The sequence below is a fragment of the Microtus pennsylvanicus genome, chromosome 4 (genome assembly GCF_037038515.1).
Source record: "Microtus pennsylvanicus isolate mMicPen1 chromosome 4, mMicPen1.hap1, whole genome shotgun sequence".
NCBI lineage: Eukaryota > Metazoa > Chordata > Mammalia > Rodentia > Cricetidae > Microtus > Microtus pennsylvanicus.
In genome coordinates this window covers 137,630,693-137,657,254 of record NC_134582.1, presented here as the reverse complement: position 1 = coordinate 137,657,254, position 26,562 = coordinate 137,630,693, and the positions used below count along the sequence as shown (strand labels likewise).

The 26,562-nt window shown below is 43.6% G+C and overlaps 1 protein-coding gene and 1 pseudogene across 17 annotated transcripts in view; one reads left to right on the top strand and one right to left on the bottom strand.

Annotated features, from left to right (window-relative positions):
- Kiaa1217 (KIAA1217 ortholog) overlaps positions 1–26,562 on the bottom strand; it is an 812,359-nt gene that overhangs the window by 401,982 nt on the left and 383,815 nt on the right. The window lies entirely within an intron of this gene.
- LOC142848561 (large ribosomal subunit protein eL24-like) lies at positions 24,309–25,825 on the top strand (annotated as a pseudogene).

Below are 26,562 nucleotides of genomic sequence, written 5' to 3'. Positions count from 1 at the left end.
GGGTATACCCATTGAAACAGTTTACCTGAGCTAATGGGAGCTCACCAACTTTAGCTGGACTGGGAAGGAGCAAGCATAGGACCAAACCTCTGTATGTGGTTGACAGTTGCATGGTTGGGGCAGACTGAGGGGCCACTGACAGTGGCACCAGGATTTATCCCTACTGCATGTCCTGGCTTTTTGGGAACCTATTCTCTTTGAATAATACCTTGCTCAGCCTAGATATAGTAGGGAGGGCCTTGGACCTTTCCCAAAGCAATGTGCCTTACCCTCTCTGAGGAGTGGATGGGGGTGGGGTGGGAGGGTGTGTGGAGGGAATGGGAGGAGAGGAGGGACTGGGAACTTGGATTGGTATGTATAATGAAAAAAAGATAGTTTGTTTTCTTTTTTTAAATAAGTAAATAAAAGGAGGGAAAAGCTCAAGATGCCACCTCTGGGCAAACCTGAGGAATCTAGGTGGTTGATCACTGCACCCCCATCTAAAGTCAGGCTGAAAGATGAACCGGAAGTCTAGCAGCCTTGCCAATACACAGTCCCTTCATGTCTAGGACGCTTAGAGAAAAAGCAGGGAGCCATCCTGGTGCTACCAGGGCTGCTGGAGAAACACAGGGTTACTGCTCTCAGCGATCTGGGCTCTGAGAACACACAGTATGTAGAAAGGAGGAGTGTGGCCCCAGAAGAACCGGAAAGAAAGCCTGAGGTTATCTGTGCAGCTGGACAGTGTCTGGCTTAACCTTTTCACCCCAAAGCCAGTTTGCATTTTTTTCCAGAAGAGCTGACTTGCTTGATTTGATGACTGCCTTGAATTCTATGCTTCAATTTCCCCAAACTTCACAGCTATCTAAACAGTGCTTAGTTTTCAATGATGAACGCTGACTTAACTTCCTGGATCCCATGAATGTAGCTATCTTTGCCTCCACTGATCTATAGTAGATCAGTTCATCAGTAAATATTTGAGATGCGACTACATGCTGGCACTGTACTGAACCTGGTGTAAAAGATCCAGTTAAATAGGCAAAATTTCTGACCTCTTGAGCACTAGAACATGGACACGTACAGAGAGTTTTAGACTGTGACAAGTCCCCGGAAAAATAAGCCAACTGCTAAGAAGCAGAGGAGCTGGGCAGTGATGTGGGTGTTAGGTAGGGTTAGAAGATCACTCCTGAAGCAGTTTAGATGAATTTTGGAGGCTGAAACAGAGCTGGGTGTGCAGTGACCTAGGAGGGTTCAGATCAAAAGCAAAGGCAGAAAGCACCACAGCCCATTCCCCAAAGCAGGATCCTCTGGTGTGGCTTAGTGGGCAAGGGGTGGGGATGGTGAGTGCTGTTCTCTGGGAAGAGGAACAGGTTTGGGCATCTTCCAAGGGCAAGGCAAGGGTCTAAGCAAAGGAATGTGAGCTCGGGTGTGTTTTCCTAAAGGGATTTCTCTAGTTCTGTTGTTGAGAATGGAATGTTGAGACAGGGAGATGGGTATTGGGAGGGACTTTGTGGCTCTCGGGACAGAATGCTTGAGGCAGACTTTGCAGACATGGGAGCTGCACCCACTGCAGTGGTGTAGGGACTGAGCCCACCGTAGCATTGCTTTTGACATGTTTTGTTTCACCGATGTGAGGTAAACGCAGAGGATGGGCCTCATCTTCCTTGCATCTTGCACATGCCTAGTGTAGACAAGGGATACATGATTCAAGGACTGACTGTATGTCAGACGCAGTGACCATGTGGTTGTGGCAAGTCTTTGTATGAGGAGAGAACAGGTAGTTAGGGGGAAAAAACCTCTTTTTGAATGGAATTTGAATACTTCCATAGGTCCAGCTGATTATCTAAAAGGACACTTATAATCCCAGTCCTTTGGAGGCTGAGACAGGAGGATTGCCATGAGTTCAAGGTCAGTCTGAGCTATACAGGGGGAAACCCTATTTTTTTTAAAGGTGCCTTAGGCAGTGTACTATTGCTATGGAGAGATACTATGACCATGACAACACTTATAAAAGATAGCATTTAATTGGGGTTGGCTTATACTTCAGCCATGTATATTATCTTGATGGGGAACATGGCAGCATGGAGATAGACCTGGTGCTGGGGAGTAGCTGCGAGTTCTACATCAGGATCCATAGGCTAAGAGAGCCACTGGGCCTGTCTTGGTTTCTGAAACCCCAGAGCCTACCTTCAGCAACACATTTACTCCAATTAGGCCACACCTACTTCAACAAGGCCACACCTCCTAATCCCTGTCAAGTAGCACCATCCTTAATGACCAAACATTTCAGTATATGAGCCTATGGGGGCCACCGTATTCAAAACAACACAAAAACCGAGCAAGAAAACATGGATTTGAGATGGAAGACAGATATGTTGACCTTGCAGCTGTCTGTACCCTGCCATCAGGACTCACCAAGCACAAGTCAGAGGGACTTAGCAGTCACCTGACTCAGAGCTATGGTTTGTTTTCCATTCAGCCATACTCTGTCATTCATGATACCATAACATACATGTGAACATAGTTGAACAAATGCTTTTGACATGTGATAGAGCATCTCTTGGGTAAATTCCCAAGAGTGGTATTGCTGGGTCCAGGGGTAGGTTGATCCTGAATTTCCTGAGAAACCGAAACACTGACTTCCACAGTGGTTGCACAAGATTGCATTCCCACCAGCAGTGGATGAGGGTACCCCTTCCTCCACAGCCTCTCCAGCAAACGCTATCCTTGGTGTTTTTGACTTTAGCCATTCTGACAGGTGTAAGATGATATCTCAAAGTTATTTTGATTTGCATTTCCCTGATTGCTAAGGAAATTGAGCACGACCTTAAGTGTCTTTTGGCCATTTGAACTTCTTCTGTTGAGAATTCTCTGTTCAGTTCAGTGCCCCATTTTTTAATTGGGTTAATTAGCATTTTAAAGTCTAGTTTCTTGAGTTCTCTATATATTTTGGAGATCAGACCTTTGTCTGTTGCGGGGTTGGTGAAGATCTTCTCCCAGTCAGTAGGTTGCCTTTGTGTCTTAGTGACAGTGTCCTTTGCTTTACAGAAGCTTCTCAGTTTTAGTAGGTCCCATTTATTCAATGTTGCCCTTAATGTCTGTGCTTCTGGGGTTATACCTAAGAAGCGATCACCTGTGCCCATCTGTTGTAGAGTATTTCCCACTTTTTCTTCTATCAGGTTCAGTGTTTTCGGGCTGATATTGAGGTCTTTAATCCATTTGGACTTGAGTTTTGTGCACGGAACCTGGAAACAACCTAGATGCCCTTCAGTGGAAGAATGGATGAAGAAAGTATGGAATATATACACACTAGAGTACTACGCTGCGGTAAAAAACAATGACTTCTCGAATTTTGCATGCAAATGGATGGAAATAGAAAACACTATCCTGAGTGAGGTATCCCAGACCCCAAAAGATGAACATGGGATGTACTCACTCATAATTGGTTTCTAGCCATAAATAGGGGTCACGGAGTCTACAATAGGCGAATGTAAAGAAGCTAAGTAAGAAGGTGAACCCAAGGAAAAACATATAGTTATCCTCTTGGATAAGGAAAGTAGACAAAATTGCCGGGGAGAAAAGTGGGATGTTGGGGGTGGGGTGGGATGGGGGTAAGGGGAGATAGGGAGAGAAAAGGTAGAAGGGAAGGAGGGGGGACTTGGGGAAGCAGGAGGATCGGGATAAAGGAAGGTTGGATAGGGGAGCACGGAACCACAGTTCTTAGTTAAGGGACCCACTTTAGGGTGGGCAGGAGACTTGACCCTAGAGGGGCTCCCAGGTGCCCAAGCTGAGGTCCCCAGTTAGTTCCTTGGGCAGCTGAGGATAGGGAACCTGAAATGACCCTATCCTAGAGCAATACTGACGAATATCTTGCATATCGTCCTAGAACTTTCATCTGGCGATGGATGGAGATAGAGACAGAGGCCCACACTGGAGCACTGGACTGAGCTCCCAAGTTCCCAACGAGGAGCAGAAGGAGGGAGAACATGAGCAAAGAAGTCGGGACCATGAGGGGTGCACCCACCCACTGAGACAGTGGAGCTGATCTACTAGGAGCTCACCAAGGCCAGCTGGACTGTTACCAAAAAAGCATGGGATAAAACTGGACTCTCTGAACATGGCGAACAATGAGGGCTGATGAGACGCCAAGGACAATGGCACGGGGTTTTGATCCTATGCAATGTGCTGGCTTGGTGGGAGCCTAGCCAGTTTGGATGTTCACCTTCCTCGATATGGACAGAGGGGGGAGGACCTAGGACTTACCACAGGGCAGGGAACCCTGACTGCTCTTTGGACTCGAGAGGGAGGGGGAGAAAAGTGGGGGGAAGGGGAGAGGGGTGGGAGGAGGGGGAGAAGAGTGGGAGGAGGGGGAGAAGAGTGGGAGGAGGGGGAGGGAAATGGGAGGCTGGGAGGAGGTGGAAATTTGTTTTTTTTTCTTTTCTTTATTCTCCTTTTATCAATAAAAAAAGAAAGAAAAAACATACATGTGACATTTTAATCTTTTCCAAAGCTTTATTCTCCACCAGTCTTCAATTCACAGGAATATATTCATAACTGACTCAAGTCAAACATCTTTTGGAAAAGCCTTCTCACTAAATATTTGTCCCATAAACAGTACTATCAGTGAAGGACGCATGTCTGTACAGATACAAAAAGCCAGAAAAAGTCCTTGAAACCTACACGCTTCACTCATCCCTGCAGGATGTTTTATGTTTCACAAATCAAAAAATGATTTAAGCTCTTTTTAGTACATTTTTTTCATAGTTCAATAAGATCTGGTTCCTCAAATCTGAAGGAACAGGAATTTTTCTCCAAAACACGAATACTTCAAGTAACTCTACAAAATACAGCCTTAGGGCAAAGAGATCTTTGCTTGAGTAGAAGAGCTTGTTGCATTTCCCTAGATAAAAAGCCCCATTCCCAGAAATATTTTATTGAATTTCATGTGTATATTTTGCCAAAAAAAATTGCCAACGTTCAAATACTAGTCCCCTTTTTCACAATAATTATACTGTACACGATCAGCTGGGTTACCTATAGCCCATCTTTGGGAGATGTATACAGGGGGCTATGCTCTAGCTCATATTTGGCTTTGGTGAGGTAATGAGACAGCAATAAAGTTTATGTTCTCATAACACACAAAAATCATATTTTGTACTCAGCAGTGAACATCAAAAATAACTATGGGCAGAAACAAACTACACAACATACTACTCTTAGTATGCGTTAATGTGTCACTGAAAATTAGTGCAAAGTCCACTGTAGATGGAATTTACATTACAGGAACTCATACAGAAATCATTATTAAAGTATATCATACCTGAAATGATTGTAAAATAGATTTTGGTGGTTAGCTATTAGACCACCTCATTTTCAATCTGTGTGCAGAGAGGGATTATACCTCTGCATTTCTCCAACCAGAATTTTCCGCATACAACTTAAAAATTCAAAATTATAATGAAGAAACATTACTGCACAGTGGGGACTTTGAACTTATGCTATTTGACAGTATATCATATTTACTAATAAAATACTTCTCACAACACACCACAAGGACATATAATCCATTTGCTTTAGGTATAAAGACTAAGACAAAAATATTTCGAAAAAAAATTTTTTGTAGGTACACAGAAAGAACAAGATCCATAGGTTTGCAGAAAAAAAGTTATTTGTAAAGATGTGTATATTTCCATCTACATATACTTTTCTTCTCTGGCCACATAATTGTAAAAATTTATTATACCATGAAAGGATTGTCAAATAACTTAAACTGCTATGTTTTCATTGTTCAATTATAGCAGTTATTACTAGTTCACATAAACTCTTTTGAAAGATAGATTTAAAAAAAATTTGGTTTTGACCACCCCAAAGCACTATAAATAAAATCACAGGCCAGGGCTGAAGAGGCAGCTCAGCGGTTTTGAGTACATACTGTTCTTATAGAGGACCCAAGTTCAGTTCCCAGCCCCCATGTATGGATCAGCCTCCTGTAACTGCAGCTGCAGGAAATCTAGTTCCCTTTTCTGACCTCTGGGGGCTCTGTGCACAACATGCACCTACTCCCAAAATTAAAAAATAAAAATAAAAAAAAACTCTGCCAAAAGGAAATTTAAGAAAAATAAAAATTTTAATATAAAAACTCAGAATTCTTTCTCTGAGCATCTGCAGTCCTCATGGACAACAGAACAGCTGAGCTGTCAACCCCACACAGCTGAGTCAGGATCCATCGCTTTATATAAACTGATAAAATCTGTCCCGAGCAAGGCCCAGAGCTCATCGATCCAGGACTTGATGGCTATGTAAAAATTTGTGAATAAAAGCAGCCCACCCAAATCAAGACAAACTGACTGATCAGCAACATTCAATTTCATTTCCACTTTCATCAATTCTAAATATTTCTTCAGTCAAGTCCTTTAGCCAGTGTCTGGGATCACTTTGATGATTGTTCAGTCCTTCCTGCACCTTTTATGAGACATGCAGACTTGTGTTTCTGGTGAGTTGTTTTGTTTTCTTAATTTATTTATGGATAATTTTTCCTTTGACCATCTTTCTTTCACACCTGAACATTTTTTCCTCTTTTTCTTCTGAGTGTTCATTTGGGATTCCTCTTGGTCCCGGATCCCCAAGGGCTCATTCCTACCTCACTCTCCAGTTTCTATCTATTTTCCATGTCCTTTCTTTTCTAGCACAAGTAATCCACAGAGAATTATGGCAGATGGTGGGAACCATACAAAAACCACAAAGCAGAGGATAATATAAACTTTTCTCATTAGTACATTTAGTGAAGTCAAATATACACATGAAAATTGAGACCTCAAGCCAACTGAAAAGTTAATAAAGTCAATTAAACATATAGGACAAGATAGTTATCCCAACTGAAGTTAGACAAAAGAGTTAATGACTTTCCATCTGTGATAATAAATAATTAAAACACCATTATGGCAGTGTTGGACTTGATTCGGCTGTCACTCATAGTACTCTCCTGTGTCTTAGGCTGTCAGTTCAAAGGACAGAGTCAGTTCAAAGGGAAGATGGCTCAGATGATAAAGTACTTTGTCCTCATATATGAGGATGATCCCCATGACCAGGTATGTATGGTTGGCCTGTCACTAGGTACCGGCAGAACATCCTAGGAAGAGCAGACAAGCCGGATTAACCATGTTGGGGAACTCTGGGTTCAAATGAGAGACACGACCTCAGCGAATACAGAGGAGTGTGATTGAGGAGACACCTGATACCAGCCTCAAGTCTCCACATCACGTGCACTCATGTGCACACACACTTGCTTACATCCATGTATACCCCATGCTTAGGAGCAGGGAGTTAAATGCAACCTTTAGCCTCCCTCATCATTATCCTTAGACATTAGCTAGGGCTCCATCTAACCTTTTATTCTAGGGGTCATATTTAGATAGAAGAAAGTTTGTATCAACTTATCAAGTAAAACTTGGTAACATGGCAAAAAAAATGGTTTCTGGAGAATTCAATATATCTATTTTTGTTCTCCTTTTTCATTAACTTTATTATCCATAGAAAACAGGGGAGAGGCTACAGAGATAGTCTAGTTGGTAAGGTACTTGCTGTGGAAGCAAGAGGACTTGAGCTCAAACCCCAGAGCCCAGGAATAAAAGTTGGGCATAGTGTTACTTGCTTGTAATCCTAGTGTTGGGGAGATAGAGAAAGATCCCGGCTGACAGTGTGGCCTCCTCGGTGAGTTCCAGGCCAGTAAGAGATCCTGTCCCTCCCCCCCCCCCAAAAAAAGAAAAACAAAACAAAAAATAAACAAACAAAAACAAAAAACAAAACAAAAAATCCACAGAAACCAAAGATAGATGATGGAGAGATAGCTTTAGGAGTTAAAAGGCATGCTGTACAAGCATGGGGACCATATCTGGGCATAATGTGCACATCTGTAACCCTAGCAACCAAAGCTGACACTGGGCTTAGATAGCTCTGACCCTCCACCAGCCTTTTTGTCTGAAACCCATGTTTTTCTCTTGGGCTGTTTCCACTCCCTATATGAAGGTCTCCTGGCAGACATCTCATGGCACTGGCAATTCTGGTATCTTTGTTTCACCTTTGCAATCAAGACTTCACTTTCCCGACCTGTACAAGGGTCTCTTCACCTCTCAGGGCCTGCTCACTGGCTGTAGCACAGTCCCACTTCGCCTGCGTCAGCAGCTCTCTGAAAAGGTGGGGGAAGAATCCATGGCCCCTTCACGCTTGCATCTTTCATGCCTCCAAAACCAGTACGCCATGGATGAAATGCTAAGCATGGCTGCCAGAGTGGGATGGATGCTGACCCTCCAGAATCCTGTTGTTGTTGTTGTTTGGGGACAGAAACCACCTTAGGCCTTTTTCACAGGTTGAAAGCTTAGCTGGTTGGAGTCTTTTCCTGAAAATACAGCCCATTATTTTAGTATTTAATAGCACTAATCTTAACTATTTATCACAGCCTCTCTTCCAGCACATGCCTTGACTATAACAGTAAGCTTCCAAGTTCCTTTTTCCTCTTCAAAGTGTACATTATATATGTATTTTTCCTCTACAAACTGTACATTATTTATGTGTTTTTCCTCTTTTAACTATACATTATGTTTGTATTTTTTCCTCTCTGAACTGTATATTATGTATGTATTTTTTTCTGCCCCACAAGCTTGTTTTCACATGTTGCAGATTCAATGTTATGTTTTGGCATTTCCTCCACCAAGAATTTAGTCTATTGTGTTTCAATTTAGCCTCAAAGAAGTTCTCAGAACATAGACAAAACGTAGCCAGATTCTTTGCCAAAACATCCCACAAATAGCTTCTAGCCGGGCTGATGCTGAGGTCCCTGATTGCCTCTGAGACCTAATGAGCCACACACACACCACAGTCTGCACCACTCTTCTTACTAGAACAGCCCACTAAGCTCTGATTATAGTACCTAACCTCCCAAGGAAAAATTCTAGGCTAAGCATCATGGAATTGTTCTAGACAAAATTGTTTAATAATGGCAATGTTGCCATATGGTCTAGCATAACATTGGTACCAGATATTTGAATCACTAAATTTCTTCAGAATGTTTATAAGACTATAGCTTTCAATTGAACTTAAATCAACCCCAAGTGTAGTAACCCCAATTGTAGAAACAAAGCGTGGATAAATGAAACTCACAAAGATTTAAGAGGTCGCATTCAAATTCTTGACTTAAGCATTTAGCTAAGTAAAGATCTTCATAAGCAGGGGTGCTGTCCTGGATATTTTCTAAGCAGGCACAAACACCTTAGAACTAATTTAAAAAATTTAATTTACATTATTTAAGCTTGCTGATAATTTCATGAATAATTTATCAACATATTATAAGACCTCAGTAATAACCATTAGATAAAAAAGAATCCATGTGCTTAAGCCGATGTCAGGTGTCCTCTTGTGATGTACATTATATTGGTAAGTAGTTATTTCTGCTTGAGCTCCCTGAGGTCTCTGTAAGCAGGGCTCCCTCCACCCAATTTTCTCAGATTGTCCTTTAAGGTCACCTCTGGTCTGGGGATAAGTTGTTCCCAGCTGTGACACAGAGGGAAGCGAATGGTAAACCAGCCCAAAAGTGAAAACACTGTGCCCTTGAGAACAGGCAGAAAGTGAAGCATTTCCAAGAGATGTTAGCATTGCTCATCCCACGATAGACCAGAGGCTGCAGTGGGAATAGAGCCAGCAGTTCAGCTACCGGAAGTTCATCCACGGAGAGAGAGCTAACCAGTCAGTCCAGCTGACTGCTCAACTTTCCCAGTCAGGTTCACAGGGATGACATCAGAGCCAGTGTGGTGATGTCATTTCTATCTGTGGCTATGTGTTCTCTTCTGTGGAGGTCTCCCCAGAAGGGTCATTCTGCTCCACCTGCACATCGGTAGACACTCCAGCTGACTGCCTTCACAGGGCTCTCCAGATGGTTTCTAATTGCTATCAATAAGCCTCCAATGTAATGCTATTACCAGCTTGGTGTTATTTATTCTTTTACTCGAAAGCTTGCCCCAGGAGGAAACTCCTGTTTCTGAGATTCTCTGTCCTAACCTCTGTTGCTGCTACAGTGGGACTTACCCAGTGTATTCTTGCTGGACTTTTATGAACACCCAATTTGAGGATGCTTTGCTATCTCTTTAACCATGATGCATGCATCCATCCCTTGTTATTTATTATTTCACTTGGGCTTGCTATGTAATTAATAAGCTCACTTGTTCACGACCACAAGCATGCCTGTTGTAGATCATTCTCAAGGCGACACAGAAGAGCAGTCTTCACAGATGTCTTGGGTGGCCTCGCCTCTGGTACTCTGTACAACACTTGCTAACTCAGAGGCTGTTTCCACCAAGCCATACTTCAGTTTATTTAAGCAACAGTCACATGTAGAATATTACTATTAAAAGGAAAATGGAGCTGGTAGACAGCTCAGGGGGTAGAGGTGCTCCTTGCACAAGCCTGGTGACCTGGGTTCAATTTCAGAGTCCACAAAGGAGTAGAAAGAAAGAACCAATTCCTTAGAATGGTCCTCTACCCATCACATGTGTTCCATGGCATGCAGTGCCCACCCTCCGCCATGTATACAGACTCAATAATAACAACTATTTTTAGTTAAAACAAGAAAGGGAATCATAAAAAAAGCTTCAGGAATACTGCATCTAAAAGTCATTTAATGACTGGACTATATTACTGAGCTTTTTGATTTTCATTTTTAGCTCATATTATGAATAAACGGTAAAACAATAAAGCACTTTCTCCTAAAACCAAGATGAAAGCCTGCAGAAGCTAAATATACATGGTAATTTAGAATCCAATAATAAAGATCCCATCACTGCTGGAACCAGATCCCTTGTAATGAGAACTGATACCCTTGCAAAATGGCCAAGAAAGGGAAGAGTTACTCTTTCTTGCCTTGAAGGCAGCTCTCTAAACTGGGCCAGCACACAAAGTGAAATGACAACCTTGCTAAAAGCAATATGCACTTCGTGTATTAAGTGCCTGTCTTACATAAGGCAGCAGGCAGAAATTCACCCCACTTATAGGAGTGTTTGGGGGTCAACAGACAGACCTGACAGTCTTGTGATTTGGGAAAGGATTGGTTGTGTTGATCTTGCCATTGTTCTTTCATAATAATGTCACCCCAAGTGTATTGTGGTCCCACAGACTGAGCTCTAGGAGTTAGGAGTGGCTTCTCTGGGTGCCACTAGAAGATACACCCACGGGGCCTCCAAAGGCAAGGAAACTCTTTTCTTTTTCATCAGTGAAACAGATGTGCAGCCTGCTGTGCTCAGAGCTATTGACTAAGTTAAATAATTCCAGGTTTGCTACGTTTTAACCATTCACAATAAGTAGCCTCAGATCCCTGTTACACGGTGAGGTGAAAAGAACCAAATCCTGAAGGGTATAAAGATCACTGACATAAGAAAGGAAGACTTACAGGTTGAAAGCAGTTTTGACACCAGGAAAGGGAGACCAGGGAGATAAATGAAAGCATTGCCTTAAGGCCACAGGGATCAGCAGCAGTTGCTGGCATACCCTTGACAGGTAGCATGTAAGCCAGGCAAAGCACAGGAAAACCAAATCAAGACTCCTTCTGTGGACAGATGATGGAGGTTGTGTTTGACACAACGGCTACACCATCCACCTCTGAGAGACAAGACCAGTTGCCTTCCTCCTGAGCAATGGCTGGATTTACTTACCCCATCGTAAGCCTTGGGAGCAGGATTAGAGGGGGCTTCCAGAGTCATTCTCAATATCAGGAGCGGGCTAGAGGGGGCACAGTCTCCCCTGGAGTTCTGTCTGACATGGAGCTGGCAAAGTCCAGTACCTCCTGTGGAAACCTCTTTCTCTCCATTTGTCTCTGCCTCCCTCCATTCTCCCTTCTCTCTCAGATGCGAATTTCAACTTATCTTTCCAGTAGCCTAGTAGTACGGGCCTGGGCAAGGAGCACCCTTTCAAACCACCCCGCATCTGCTCTCAGAGCGTGGAGAAACCACTGTGCTGCTGGGGTAGCTGGGAAGTGGCTGGCAAAGGTGCTGCTGTGCAGTGTCTGGGCTTGGCTTTTAAAGGCCCCGTGTCTGTCTAGATAAAGCTGGACAGACCCTTCTGTGTTCCCAGACCAGAAAGTCTGTCTACAGCCTTGCTGGCTCCTGCCATTCAATAGCCCTGGTGCCTTCCCTATGCAGCCTTTGTCATGTTGGTGGTGGTCTTTCAGTGGTGGTGCCGGTGATGATACTGGGATCAAACTGAGGAATTTATACATGGTAGGCAAGTGTTCTATCACTGATCACTGTACTATATGCCCAGTTTCACTTTGCAAACCTCATGTGGTGGTTTGAAGAAGTATGGCCCCCATGGACTCATGCGTTTGAAGGATTGGCTCATAGGGGGTGGCACTATTAGGAGGTGTGGCCTTGTTGGAGGAAGTGTGTCACTGTCAAAGCGGGCTTTAAGGTCTCATGTATGCTCAAGCCGTACCTAGTGGGACAGTTCACTTCCTGTTGCCTATGGATCAAGATGTAGAATTCTCTGCCCCTTCTCCAGCACCATGTCTGCCAATATGCTACCATACTCCCTGCCGTGATGATAACGGACTAAACCTCTGAAACTGTAAACTGCCCCCAATTAAATGTTTTCCTTTATAAGAGTTGCTGTGGTCATGGTGTCAGTAGAAACCCTAACACACCTCAGCTCTGTATTTCTAACATGCTTCACTCCTGTAATCTAAAACCATTTTTTATTTCTCCTTTCAGATTATGAGATGTCAAGTACTTGTATCTTCTCTATGTGCTGGTTAAGTTTTGTGTGTGTGTGTGTGTGTGTGTACTTCTGTGTGCCTGTATGTGAGTATGTGCGTGTGAGAGCAGGTGCTCACGGAGGACAAAGGCAGCTGATGCCCTGGAGCTGGAGTTACAGGGAGTTTACCCAACATTGGCGCCTGTGGAGCTCCCTATGAATGAGAGTCTTAGCTGCTAAGAAGCCACAGCTCTTGAATCTCTGTTTGAGTTTACCTTGTGAGGCATCCCCAACCTCACAGAAGCCCTGTGACTTATAAAGACATCTGCTCTTTCCTTTACTTCAGAAACACAGGTGTGCTCACGAAACTTGCACACTCAAACAATCTTGCCTTGCTGTCTGAAGGCTAATTGTCCCCCTTCTTAGGTCACCTTGCCAAAGACTGGTGGCAGTTGGAGGGAATGCAAGCAGAGGGGAGAGAGTGCCTCTGCTAGGCAGCAGGGGCCTGTAGCTTCCAGGTCCAGGAAGTTTCTGAAGTAGTCTGGAGAGCCTCGCAGATGCAGCATGACCGGGGTTGCATACGGACTGCAAGTCTGGCTTCAGCACAATTCTGTCTGAGAAAGAGGAGACCACCTGCGGGGCAAATGAGCCCCAGGAATCACCATTCCACCAGCGTTCTTGCAGATGGCCTTGATTTGGAAAAGGTATGCAGGAAATCTTTGAAAGACAGCTGCTGTTCCGTACTGCGTTTGGAAGTCTGTGCCACACCATCCTGTGCCGGTTTTGTTAAAGCAGCATCATTTGCTCCCCTCAAAGTCCAGCTCTCCTTTCTTCTCATTAAAACAATTATTAGATCCTAATTTCAGGTTATTCGTTTCCCTTTCATGCTTCTCAAGTACAGTTAGCTATCAAGTCCTGGGATTCCTCATTCCCATTCTCATGTCACTATTTAATGTAAACCTTATTGCTCCTTACACCATGCCTGATCTATTATGTTATAATCCCTATATTTAAATGGATTCCTTGATGTCTACTGTGCGTGAGTGCCGAGTCCATGCATGTCCCCCTTTATTTTCACACTGGTGCCTTTCCTGGCTCACCATGATCTTCACATGGTACCAAACTACATAATTAACTCATTACCTTAATTTGTATTTCCTTCCATTAGAGATTAATTTAGTGTCTGTGGTGCACTGTGCATCATCCTTGGCTCAAGAGAGACAGAAACAAACACCAGACCTATTTTTTCCTTGCCTTTTAGGGAAGAGTTAATGTTAGAGATCTAGAAAGATCTAGCTATAGAAGTGTGTTATAACTTGGGGTGAAAGCACAGTCAGTAAAGTGCATTGGATACAGAATGGTCCCCATACTCTCATAAAAGCCAGGCAAAGCAGAGTAGGGTGTCTGCAGTCCCAGCACTGTGAGGGCAGAGACACGACAGTTTCTGGGAATGGGTGGCCAGTCAGTCTAGCTGAGTCAGTGAGTTCCTGCTTCAGAAAGTAAGGTGGAGGGTCAGGTGGTGGTGCACACCTTTAACCCCAGAACTTTGCAGGCAGAGTCAGGCTGATCTCTGTGAGTTTGAGACCAGCCTTGTCAGTTAGGGCTACATAAAGAAATCCTGTTTCACCACCTCCACAAAATAACAGAAAAAGAAAGAGAAAATATGAGGTAAATTGGATAAGACACCTGACACTGACCTCTGGCTTCTTGCATGAATTCACACACTTCGCACAAGAAACAAACTTAATGCTTAGGTTCCTAGGAGGGATTCCCCCAAAATACATTTCAGCTGAGATGACAAAGGAGTACTGTGTGAGTAAAGGGGCTGCACCCTTAAGGAGCAAGGTGTGGAAAAGATTCACACATGGGGGTGGGGGGGGGACTGACAAGCCTGCGAAGCACAGGAGAGGTCAAAGGCAGGAAGGTCACCGGGGCCAGACCTTGCCGAGACTCCTAAGAAGTGTTGAGGAATTTGGGTTTTATTATAAAAGCAATGGGGAATCACAGCAGGTCTGGAGCACAGGAATGCAATAATCTATTATGTTTCAAAAACTGCAAAATGTAGAAGGCTTGAAGCAAAGCTCACTGGGTGAAAAATGGGAGAGCTGTGTAGGTAAGAGCCAGTGGTTGGCTGTGATCATGGTGGGGTCCGTGACACGGACAGAAAAGGAAAAGAGACCCAGATCCAAGAGAGAAGGACGTTGAGGTTTAGAGATCTTCACCAGAGGAGCGAGGCAGAGGGAAGGGGCACACAGGAGTATTCGGATGCCCAGGCTTTCATCACTAACAATAGTGGAGACTGATGTGGACCTCAGAAAACAAAGGACAGAAGAGGGACTGAAACCCAGAGCTTAGTGAGGGTGCTGGGGTCCAACACAGCTCTTTCTGAGAGGGCGAAGTGAAGATGAGCAGTTTTGTCTAGTTCCCGTAAATTTGGAAGTCAGTGAGAAGGCTCTGAGCTCTGCTCTCTCTAGCCTGGCCATGGTGTGGTGTGTAACTTCATGTGGTCATACTGACCAGTACCAAGAACAGCCCAAAGAAATAAGGTCCTTTGTTTTTGAGCTCTGCAGAGCCGAAAAGCATCTCCTGACCAAGAGATTAGTGTCAAATACATAGCATCTGGCCCACCTGCTGTGAGACAGCACCAGTTATTCTGAGAAAAGTCAGTTTTGCCCCCCCCTTAAATTAATTCCTGGCAAGGTGGGCTTCGCATTGAGCTGGCTTCTTGGGTAAAGGTCCCTTGCTACAGAACCTTGTCACAAGTTAGTTGGCCTGCTGTGTGGCAAGCAGGCAGACTTGGGTCCCACAACAACAGCACTTGTCCTGGAATTCCTGAGAGGTGCCAATGTGAGACATAAACTTGGCCTTGACTGACCCATTTGGTAACTGAGACCATGGAGGTAGAGGTGGAGAAGGAAGAGATAGTGGTCATGGCCTGGGCCCGAGCCTTGAGGAACAGCAATGTGGAAAGTTGAGTAGAGAAGAGAGACCTCGCAGAGGAAAGGCCAACATGATATTGAGAAAGCTAAGGGGAGAATCTGCACTAAGTAGGGCAGGATAGGTGAGTGTAGGGGGGTGGCCCTGCATTGGGTGAAGGAAGACAAGCTATGGATTATTGAATCACTGATGGCCATTATAATAATTTGTTATCTTAAGGTTACTATTGCTGTGATTAAACACCATGACCAAGAGCAACTTGGGGAGGAAAGGGTTTATTTCCCTCACAATTCCATGTAATAGTTCATTGTCAAAAGCAGCAAGGCAGCGACTCAAGCAGGGTAAGAACCTGGAGGCAGAAGCTTATGCACAGGGCCAGTGAGGGGTGATGTTTCTTAGCTTGACCCTGATGGTTTGCTCAACCTGCTTTCTTAGAGGCCCTGGGACGGCCATCCCAGGAATGGTACTGCCCACAATGTGCTGGGCCCTTCCCCACCAATCACTATTAAGAAAACACTCTACAGTCTTGTCTGCAACCTGGTCTTACAGAGACATTTTCTCAGTTGAGGTTTCCTCCTCCCAGATGACTCTAGCCTGTATCAAGTTGACATTAAACTAGCCAGCACATTCGTCAGAAGTCTCTCAGTTGGTACTCTGCTCTGAGGCCCCCTCACATGCTGCCTTATTTTCATTTTGTAGTGCTGAGCGTTGACCCCAAGGCTTTCCATGCTAGGTAAGTACTCTAACAGCCTCAGCTGATATTTGAAGACATTGTATATAAATAGCTTTACTCTTCACTACAGAATATTCCAGGCTCTGACAGAGTCATGCATTTTCCACTGCATTCTATCACCCCGGATTTCTTCATGCTAGCCCATTGTAATTCTGTCTGGTGCTGTGTTTTCCACAGCTAGCACCGCTTCCCACCCCACTAGAATGTTATAATTTAAGTCACACAGTATGTAATGGACCAGACTCTTCCATTTCAAGAAAAATATTTGAAAATCATTCTTGCTATTGCATAAGACAACAGCTCATCGCCTTTTGTGATTGAATGGTGTTTCATTGTGTGGTCATAGCCGAAATTTGTCCATCGGGAGACTGATGATCAAGTTGGCTATTATTTATTTCTGTTGATCGTGAAGGGAGCTATTTAGAAGATTTGCATGTAGGTTTAGCCTAAATATAAGGTCTTTTCTCTTGGGGGTGGGAAGCAGCTTTTGGAAGTCAATGGGTGAATCTTTCCAAGGCTGCATCTGACCTTCATTTGGCTTCTCCTGGCACAGGGGATTAGCTCAGCCCTTTCAGACTCCTTGGCCCCTCTAGATGGCCTTAAATGCCATCATGCACAAACCGATTTTACATATCCAGTGATGTTGAGGCATCTGCTAGGAAGTAGTAAAACTATACATTTAGCAGCTTGTTCATTTTTATCCCAGAGGGATGTTTTGCCTCATTTTCCACAAAAACACCCTTGTAATGTTCAAATTTGATCTTACATGATACTCACCACTTGGGTGAGTCTCTAGGCCATAAGCTTGGTTGCCAGTGACATGGTCATGAAAATTCCCTTAGTGTTGAGCATTTGGGGGATTTTTAAACTAGCTTGATAGCATAAACATGTTTCCTTGGTAGTGATCCTGACATTGACCCCCTAATAATTAGAGACACTTGTGGATTTCCTTTGACTTATTAATGAGTAAAACAGACTATCTTCTTTGTATATTAAAAAAATGGTTGTTAAAATAGTGACATAAAATAAACCAGCATTTATCTTAATCATAATGATGAGGCTGTAAGTTGGTAGACATCTTATTTAGGAAGTTATGTATGGCTTTAAGGCTTTCAGTAATATACCTGAAATGACTGTAGGCAGTCATTCAGTTCCATAAAACCTCATACTGACACCTTGCAGAGCACTTTGTACCAGGACAGATAATAACACACTTAGCTATGGGATTTCAGAGCTAGTACTGTAAAAATGTGTAGAACACAAAAATGCTTCATGGAATGGCTCTGTACAGAGAAGCATACTGCAGCAATCTTATCTTAGTATCCATGCAAACACTAGGGATTTTAAGTCAGAAACATAAATTTTCAGTTTTGGAAAGGACTTTGAGAAGGTCTTAATCTGACAGAAAAAGAAAAGAATTCTGTAGGCAGAAACCTGGGCTGTGAATACTGAAATAGCCTAAAAGTTTTAGTGACCTTTGCCTCTTATTCCCTCATTTGTGATACATACGATAAGCCAGATGCCCCTTTGAGAAGGTCTTATTATCCCAAGGCCTAAGATTGTTGTCAACAGGTCTGTGATTAGAAAGCTACTCCTGGATTTTGGCTTTGATCTGCTTCTTCAGGGAAAGCACTCTGCTAGGGCCTGGAATCCCCTGTGGATTGGACCAGTTCCCCCAGGCAACATGCTCATGACCTACCCCTGCACATGTTGTTGGGGAGGAGCCTCAAAGAGAAAACTGATCCACTGTGGTGTGAGTCATTGATAACCCAGAGAAGGGAAGGTTAGTCATTTGGAGAGTTGAATGATATATATGGAAAAGCTTCTAAGCTCCCAGGCCCCAGAAAATGAGTGGCATCTCTCTAGGGAGGCAGAGGAGAGAGCAAGGTGAAGGTAGAGTGGTTGGGATGTGCTAAAGAAGTAGAGAAACGTGGGAGTGGAAATGGATCCCAAAGCAGGGCAGGAAGACAGCCCTATGTGTACCAACACTGCTGACTTTCTGGCCATCATCCTTGCTCTAGTTGGCTTCCTTTACTGTATCAAACACTGGAGATACTCATCTTACTCAGGGAAGATTTTGATTCCTATCTGTAGAGGTTAGAGTTCATGGCTCAATAGTTCTGTTGCTTTGAAGGCTGCAGGAAGAAACTCTCACAGAAAAGATCATTCAGTGAGCATGATAAGGGGCTCACTTCATGGATTAGAAATCGCCAGGCAAAAGTTGGGAACATGGGGGTGGGGATGGAGTTAGGGGAAGAGGAGAGGGGGAGAGAGGGGGAGAGAGGGGGAGGGTTGGGGAGAGCTGGGGGAGTGGGATGATTGAGATGGAGGAAGGACGGATATGGGAGCAGGGAAGAAGATATCTTAATTAAGGGAGCCATTTTGGGGTTGGCAAGAGGCTTGGCTCTAGAGGAGTTCTCAGTTGTCCATGGCGATGACCCCAGCTAGGACCCTGGGCAGTGGAGGAGAGGATGTCAGGCACCATAGTGAGACCGATGACTATCTTAAATATCACCATAGAACCTTCATCCAGAGACAGATGGAGACAGAGACCCACATTGGAGCACCTGACTGAGCTCCCAAGGTCCAGTTGAAGAGCAGAAGGAGGGAGAACATGAGCAGGGAAATCAGGACCTTGAGGAGTTGGTCCACCCACTGAGACAGTGTACCTGATCTAATGGGAGCTCACCAAAGCCAACTGGACTGTGACTGAACTAGCATGGGATCAAACTGGACCCTCTGAATGTGGCTGACATTTGGGGTAGACTGAGAAGTCAATGATAATGGCACTGGGATTTGTCTCTACTGTATGTACTGGCTTTTGGGGATCTAGTCTATTTGGATGCATACCTTCCTAAGCCTGGATGAAGGAGGGAGAGCCTTGGACTTCCCACAGGGCAGAGTACCCTGCTCTCTCTTAGGACTGGAGGGGGAGTGGGGGAGCAGGAGGGAGATGGGAGGAGGGGAGAAAGTGGAAATTTTGAATGGTATTATTTATAAAGCAATAAAAATTAAAAACAAAGAAGTGAAGGTGAACAGAGAAGAGGTTGGGCCTCCATGATCTCCTTAGTGGGTACACTTTTAGTGAGCTAAAATCTCCTACTATTCTTAAAGATTCTACCACCTCCCAATAATAGTGACAAGCTGGGGACCTAGCTTTGAACAAATGTGTTTGGATGAGAATAGTTTTCTCTTCAGGGAAAAGTCATTCTTGACCCAATCTTTAGAGTTTATCCTATATAGTCTAGGGTCTGGGTTGCTGTACTATATGACATGGGAGTGGACAAGTGACCAAGAAAAAGACTACTTTGAAATGATAAGACTCAGAACTATGTGTGGTATTAGGTATCCACTCTGAGATGGACATTTGCACTGTGGATTACTGTCTTCACAACACACTCTTGATAATTCTTCTGCATCCAAGAATAATATAACGTAATGTGTATGTGATGTGAATGTGTAAATGGGAAAAGTGCAGAAATTTGTCACCATGAGCAAGAAGACTGCTGTGACAGAATGAGCTCATGAATGACCTAGGTTATGCAAATACTTTCTGTAAATTAAATTCTATGAGTAAATGAATGTCAGGAATAAGGATTTGTATCTCCTATGGAATAAAGCAGGACCAACTAATGGGAATGACGATGGGATATACACCCCTTGCTATACTATTCTGACACTAATTTAGACACTTAAATATTATATTTTCTAAGAACTGTTCATGTAGAGAAAACCTGGGGTAGCCAGTGAAGATCCTGATGCAAGAAGCTCATGAATTTGCATGCCTTTAGTTAAAAAAAGTGGGAAGTATATAAAACTCAACCCAAATTCTTAGAGAACCAATGAATGTAAAACAGTTTAGAAGAACCTTTACATTCTGTTGTTCTGATCAAATGCCTAAGAGAAAGTTTTTTTCTTTTATTGAAAATAGGTGTTTTTCATACAATATATTCTGATTATTGTTTCCCCTCCTCCAACTCCTCTCCAATCTTCGCTACCTATCCACTTCTATCCGGATCCACATCCTTCACTCTCTCTCTTGTTAGAAAACAAATAGGCACCGAAAAATAGTAAAATAAAATAAAACAAAATAAAAAACTGGAACAGGACAAAACAAACAGAAGAAAAAGAGCCAAATAAAAAGCACAAAACCCACATACAGATGCATACACAGAAATACCATAAAAATCCAAATCCAGAAACCATTGTATACACACAAAAGACCAGTAGGGAAAAAAGCCTGGAAAGGAGATTATGAGACAAAGAATCTCAAAAATTGCCAGTGAGATAGGTTTTTGTTGGCCATCTACTTCTGGGCATAGTGCCTGCCCTTAAGAGCTTTGAACACCCAGGGAGACACTGTTGGAGAAGACTAATTTCTCACTTGGGAGTGGTTATCAATTGGAGATCGCTTCTGGGTCAGGATTGGGGCTTGTGTCCACTTCCCCTCTTAGCTCTTAGTGCTGGGCCCGAGCTTTAAAAGGTGAAAAGATTGGCTGCAGTTCATGGAATCAGAAGTTAGGGTTTTTGGACATCTGCTCCATTGTGCCAAAGCTGTGGTGAAGCAAATGATGGAGCAAAGATGACAGGCGGCAGAGCAAGAGAAAGGAGAAGGGTCTGAGGACAAGATACAACTCCCAAGTCTGTGTTTTCAAGGACCTGCTCCCTTCAACTAGGTTCCACCTACCACGTTTTCATCACCATCAAATAGTGAATCCATGGCTGCAAAAATCCACGGACGGGCTCAGAACTCTTACACTCCAATCACTTCCGTCAAACCCCACCTCCGTAGTCTGCTGCATTGGGCGACAAGCTTTCATCACACAAACCTTTGGGAACACACTTTGTAAGCAAACAATAGCAAGTAGCTTTGGCCAACTCTCATTATGGGAGCAGCACAAGCAAATCCCCTAGAAACAGACCGTTCTCATAGACATGTCAAGAAAGATTCTGAAACAGCTTTCATCAGGCCAGCATTTAATATGATCTTCATACTAAAAGCTTTCAACGTCATGAAATTCTAATTTTCTTTGAAAAAAAATAGACTTATCTACTTTAATTTTATACATATAAATGTTTTGCCTGCATATATATATATATATATATATATATATATATATATATATACACACCATGTGTATGCCTGGTTGTTTAGGAGGCCCAAACAGAATTTTGGGTCCCCAGGAATTGGAGTTGCAGATAGTTGTGAGCCACCATGTGAGTGTAAGAACCAAACCTGGATACTCTGTAAGAACAGCAAATGCTCTTAGCCACTGAGCCATCTATCTAGTCCCCAAACTACATCTCTTGTACTGATTTAAGGTTTCCAACTCATTCAGACTCTTCCTTCCACCCTGGCTGGTATTAAACCTTTCTTTGCCCTGCTGGGGAAGTATCACTTGAATAAATTTGCTGAATTTGGAAACCACAAATATCATACACAAGTCTTCAAACTGGATGGAGGCATTTCCCCCAGTCTCAGTGGACGATTAGGGGAATGAAGATGAATAAGGCAAGGGGCTGGTACACTGTCCTATACCAAGTCAACTCTCAGTGCTTCCTGGACAGATGATAGCACAGTTCATACTGAAGCCCTGGAGGAAGCCCAGGCTTGAGGAATCGGAACTCTTGGGTCCTGTAACTCTTGGACCTGTAAATACATCATCCTGGGAAACTTGGAGCAAAGACCAAGCTGCATTTTTTTTTATGTCTCTTTCTGTCTTCCTTCAGTCCTGCTGATAAAAAAAAAAACTTCTATTTTTAGGACTAATTGGTATTTTTGAGCTTGCAAAGGCATTCCTAATTCTCTCTTCTTCCCTTCATTAACATTTGGCATATCTATTTTAAAAACATACACTCCCTAGTAAAGCCAATTATGACATGCACGAAAGATTAGTCAGAAAATATGAAATTTAGGATTTGTTCCAAGTTTACTTGGTCTACATCATTGATGAAATTCAGGACTCTTCTAAGAATGACAGCAGAAATCAATCTAGAATTACTCCTTTGTTAAAATCTGCTGCACATGGAATTTTCCAAAAGGAATATAGGAAATAATTAGACCAACAGTAACTTAAAGGCCTTTGCTGACATGAAAATATTCAGGCTAATATCAGTCTGATAACGAATGCATGTCTGTACTCTCAAAACAGGGGGGAAGCTACCCAAGTTGAAACCCTGTCAGAAGCAATAGGAATTGCTCAGTTTGTTCCACTGCCAAAGGCAAAGCTAGCCCTGGAAAAAGCTCCCCTTTGCTGAGTTTCCTTTCAGGGCCACTCTACTGGGTTTTAGTGACTTGCATTAAGTACTTACTGCTACCAATCACCATTTTGGCTGTGGGGGATACAGAGGAAAAAAAAATCAAACAAAATCCATGGATGGTGGGGTATATGTTGAAGTAAGGGGTACATTATAAAAAATGTATTATTACCAAAGTAAGTCAGGTATTGGTGTTGCATGCCTTTAATCTCAGCCCTTGGGAGGCAGAGGCAGCAGTATCTCTGTGAGTTTCAGGCCAGCCTAGTGTATAAAGTGAGTTCTAGGATAGCCGAGGCTGGAGAAACCCTGTCTCAAACAAACAAACAAACAAACAAACAAAACAACAACAAAAAACCCCCAAAAAACAAAACCAAAACAAACCAAACTAAAACAAACAAACAAAAAACCCAAAGTAAAAGCAACACATACTTAAGGTCAAATAATGTTATGTCCTGTAGAAGAACACAATGCAGAGGAAATAGACAGGAAGTACGTGTGTAGAGACATTTGCTATTTAAGACCAGATGGCAAGGGAAGGTCAGCAGCAAAGATGACATTTTGGGCAAAGACCCGAAAGGCATGGGAAAAATAGTTAGAGATGTGTTCACATATCCCAAGATGTAATTTGACAATTTTCTTTTGCAAAACAGGACTCTGTATATAAAAATATTAATTTTGTGATATAGAGATTGATATTCATTGCCAACTTATTAGCTTTAGAATCAGCTAGGAGACTGGTGAAGGTCCAGCAGTCTGGGTATGTCCAGAAGGGCATTTCTAGAGAGGATTAACTGGGGAAGGAGACCGCAATCCTGAGTGTGTGTGGCACTCCTAGGCATGGGCCTTAGAGTAAAAGGGGGAAAAGAGAAAGTAAGGCAAGGGCATTAGGTCCTCTCTGCTTCTCCATCTGACACATGTCCCCACCGCCGGGATGCTCTTCCCAAGTGCATGGGACAGACACCTGTGGGCTGAGTGCTCTGAAACTGTGAGCCAGAATAAGCCCCCTTTCCTTAAGTTGTTCCGCAGGAAATTGACCACAGCAATGAGAAAATAACACAAACGCTTTCCCAGGGTCTACAAACGTTAACATCATTCAAAAGCTTAAGTCAGGGCATGAACTAAAAATTATTAAGTGTTTTCTCTTGTTTTATTTAATTGTATTTTTCATAAAGTCAGGGCCTAGAGAGTTGAAGCCAGAGATTAGACAAATAGTGACTCATAGAGCTTTTATTTGAACTGGGGGCAAGGTGACCGTCAGGTCCAAGAGAAACTCAGGACAAATGGCTAACTGTGCTGCCCATTAACAGACCAAAGCCCACACTGGCTTCCAGGCTCACTCAGTACCTGTGGCTCCCCTCAACTCTTCTCACCCCACCCCTACCCTAAACTTCTCCAGCTTGTAGGCTTCCCTTCCCCCAACTTTTCATTTCTGTATAACCCTGCCATTTTGTTCAAGTGCTCTCTTGTGACTCTCTCTTGCTCTCTTCTCTTGTGGCTGCCTCCCTCTTGCCCTCCCCCCCCCTCTCGGTCCTCCCTCACCCCATGTCCCAGTTAAGTCTACTGGGCGCGCATAGTCCACCACTTTCTCTCCCTGCTCTGGACTCTTCCAGATGCTCTGGCTGTACTCTCCCTCATAGCTACAATAGAAACCCTTTATTCAGCCACACCAATAGCTCTCACCATGAAGGACGAGCTGCGTGGTTTCAGTGGGGACCAGGTCTACCCCAGACACAGGCTACACTACACCAGGACTGACGAAAAGGTTTTACAGTTTCTTAATTTAAAATGCAGGTTCACATTCCTTTCCAAAATGGAATGCTCAGCAGATAAACTGGACTATCCTCTACAGAAGAAAACACAAAAAAGGACAGTTGGAAGAAATTCAAAAGAAAAGAACCTGTCTTAAAGTTGTCTTGATTTGCATTTCCCTGATCGCTAAGGAAGTTGAACCTGACCTTAAGTGTCTTTTGGCCATTTGAACTTCTTCTGTTGAGAATTCTCTGTTCAGCTCAGTGCCCCATTTTATAACTGGGTTGATTAGCCTTTTACGGTCTAGTTTCTTGAGTTCTTTATATATTTTGGAGATCAGACCTTTGTCAGTTGTGGGGTTGGTGAAGATCTTCTCCCAGTCAGTAGGTTGCCTTTGTGTCTTAGTGACAGTGTCCTTTGCTTTACAGAAGCTTCTCAGTCTCAGGAGGTCCCATTTATTCAATGAGGCCCTTAATGTCTGTGCTGCTGGGGTTATACGTAGGAAGTGGTCTCCTGTGCCCATGTGTTGTAGAGTACTTCCCACTTTCTCTTCTATCAGGTTCAGTGTGTTCGGACTGATATTGAGGTCTTTAATCTATTTGGACTTGAGTTTTGTGCATGGTGATAGATATGGATCTATTTTCATTCTTCTACAGGTTGACAGTGTCAGGCGATGAAAGGAGACAGAGACAGAGACCCACATTGGAGCACCGGACAGAAATCTCAAGGTCCAAATCAGGAGCAGAAGGAGAGAGAGCACGAGCAAGGAACTCAGGACCGCGAGGGGTGCACCCACACACGGAGACAATGGGGATGTTCTATCAGGAACTCACCAAGGCCAGCTGGCCTGGGTCTGAAAAAGCCTGGGATAAAACCGGACTCGCTGAACATAGCGGACAATGAGGACTACTGAGAACTCAAGAACAATGGCAATGGGTTTCTGATCCTACTGCATGTACTGGCTTTGTGGGAGCCTAGGCAGTTTGGATGCTCACCTTACTAGACCTGGATGGAGGTGGGGGTTCCTTGGACTTCCCAAAGGGCAGGGAACCCTGATTGCTCTTTGGGCTGATGAGGGAGGGAGACTTGACCGGGGGAGGGGGAGGGAAATGGGAAGCGGTGGTGGGGAAGAGACAGAAATCTTTAATAAATAAATAAATTTAAAAAAAGAAAAGAAAAGAACCTGTCACCCTGTCATATTCCAGGCGGCCATCACTGGTGCATCCCTTGCTGATATAATGGCGGAGAGGAGTTGGAAACCAGAAGTTGGGAAAGCCCAGCAAGAGCAGGCCATCAGAGCCACCAAGGAAGCAAAAGGCTACTCAGGCATCCAAGAAGACAGCAATGGCTGCTGCCAAGGTCCCTACAGAAGCAGCACCTAAGCAAATGTTTGTAAAGCCTGTAAAGGTCTCTGCTCTCCGAGCTGGTGGAAAACACTAACTTGGTAGATCAGAGTTTGAATAAAGACTTATTTCTAACTCTTAAAAAAAGGGCAGGAAGTGGAAGCACTAGAAGTGAAAGCATTGGTCTACAGGGAGTGAAAGCACTAGTCTACAGAAAGTGAAAGACTAGTCTACAGGAAGTGAAAGACTAGTCTACAGGAAGTGAAAGCACTAGTCTACAGGAAGTGAAAGACTAGTCTACAGGAAGTGAAAGCACTAGTCTACAGGAAGTAAAAGCACTAGTCTACAGGAAGTGAAAGCACTAGGCTATAGGAAGCATGGGAAGTGAAAGCACTAGGCTATAGGAAGCATGGGAAGTGAAAGCACTAGTCTACAGGAAGTGAAAGCACTAGTCTATAGGAAGCATGGGAAGTGAAAGCACTAGTCTATAGGAAACATGGGAAGTGAAAGCACTAGTCTATAGGAAGCATGGGAAGTGAAAGCACTAGTCTATAGGAAGCATGGGAAGTGAAAGCACTAGTCTACAGGAAGTGAAAGCACTAGTCTATAGGAAGCATGGGAAGTGAAAGCACTAGTCTATAGGAAGCATGGGAAGTGAAAGCACTAGTCTACAGGAAGTGAAAGCACTAGTCTACAGGAAGCATGGGAAGTGAAAGCACTAGTCTACAGGAAGTGAAAGCACTAGTCTATAGGAAGCATGGGAAGTGAAAGCACTAGTCTATAGGAAGCATGGGAAGTGAAAGCACTAGTCTATAGGAAGCATGGGAAGTGAAA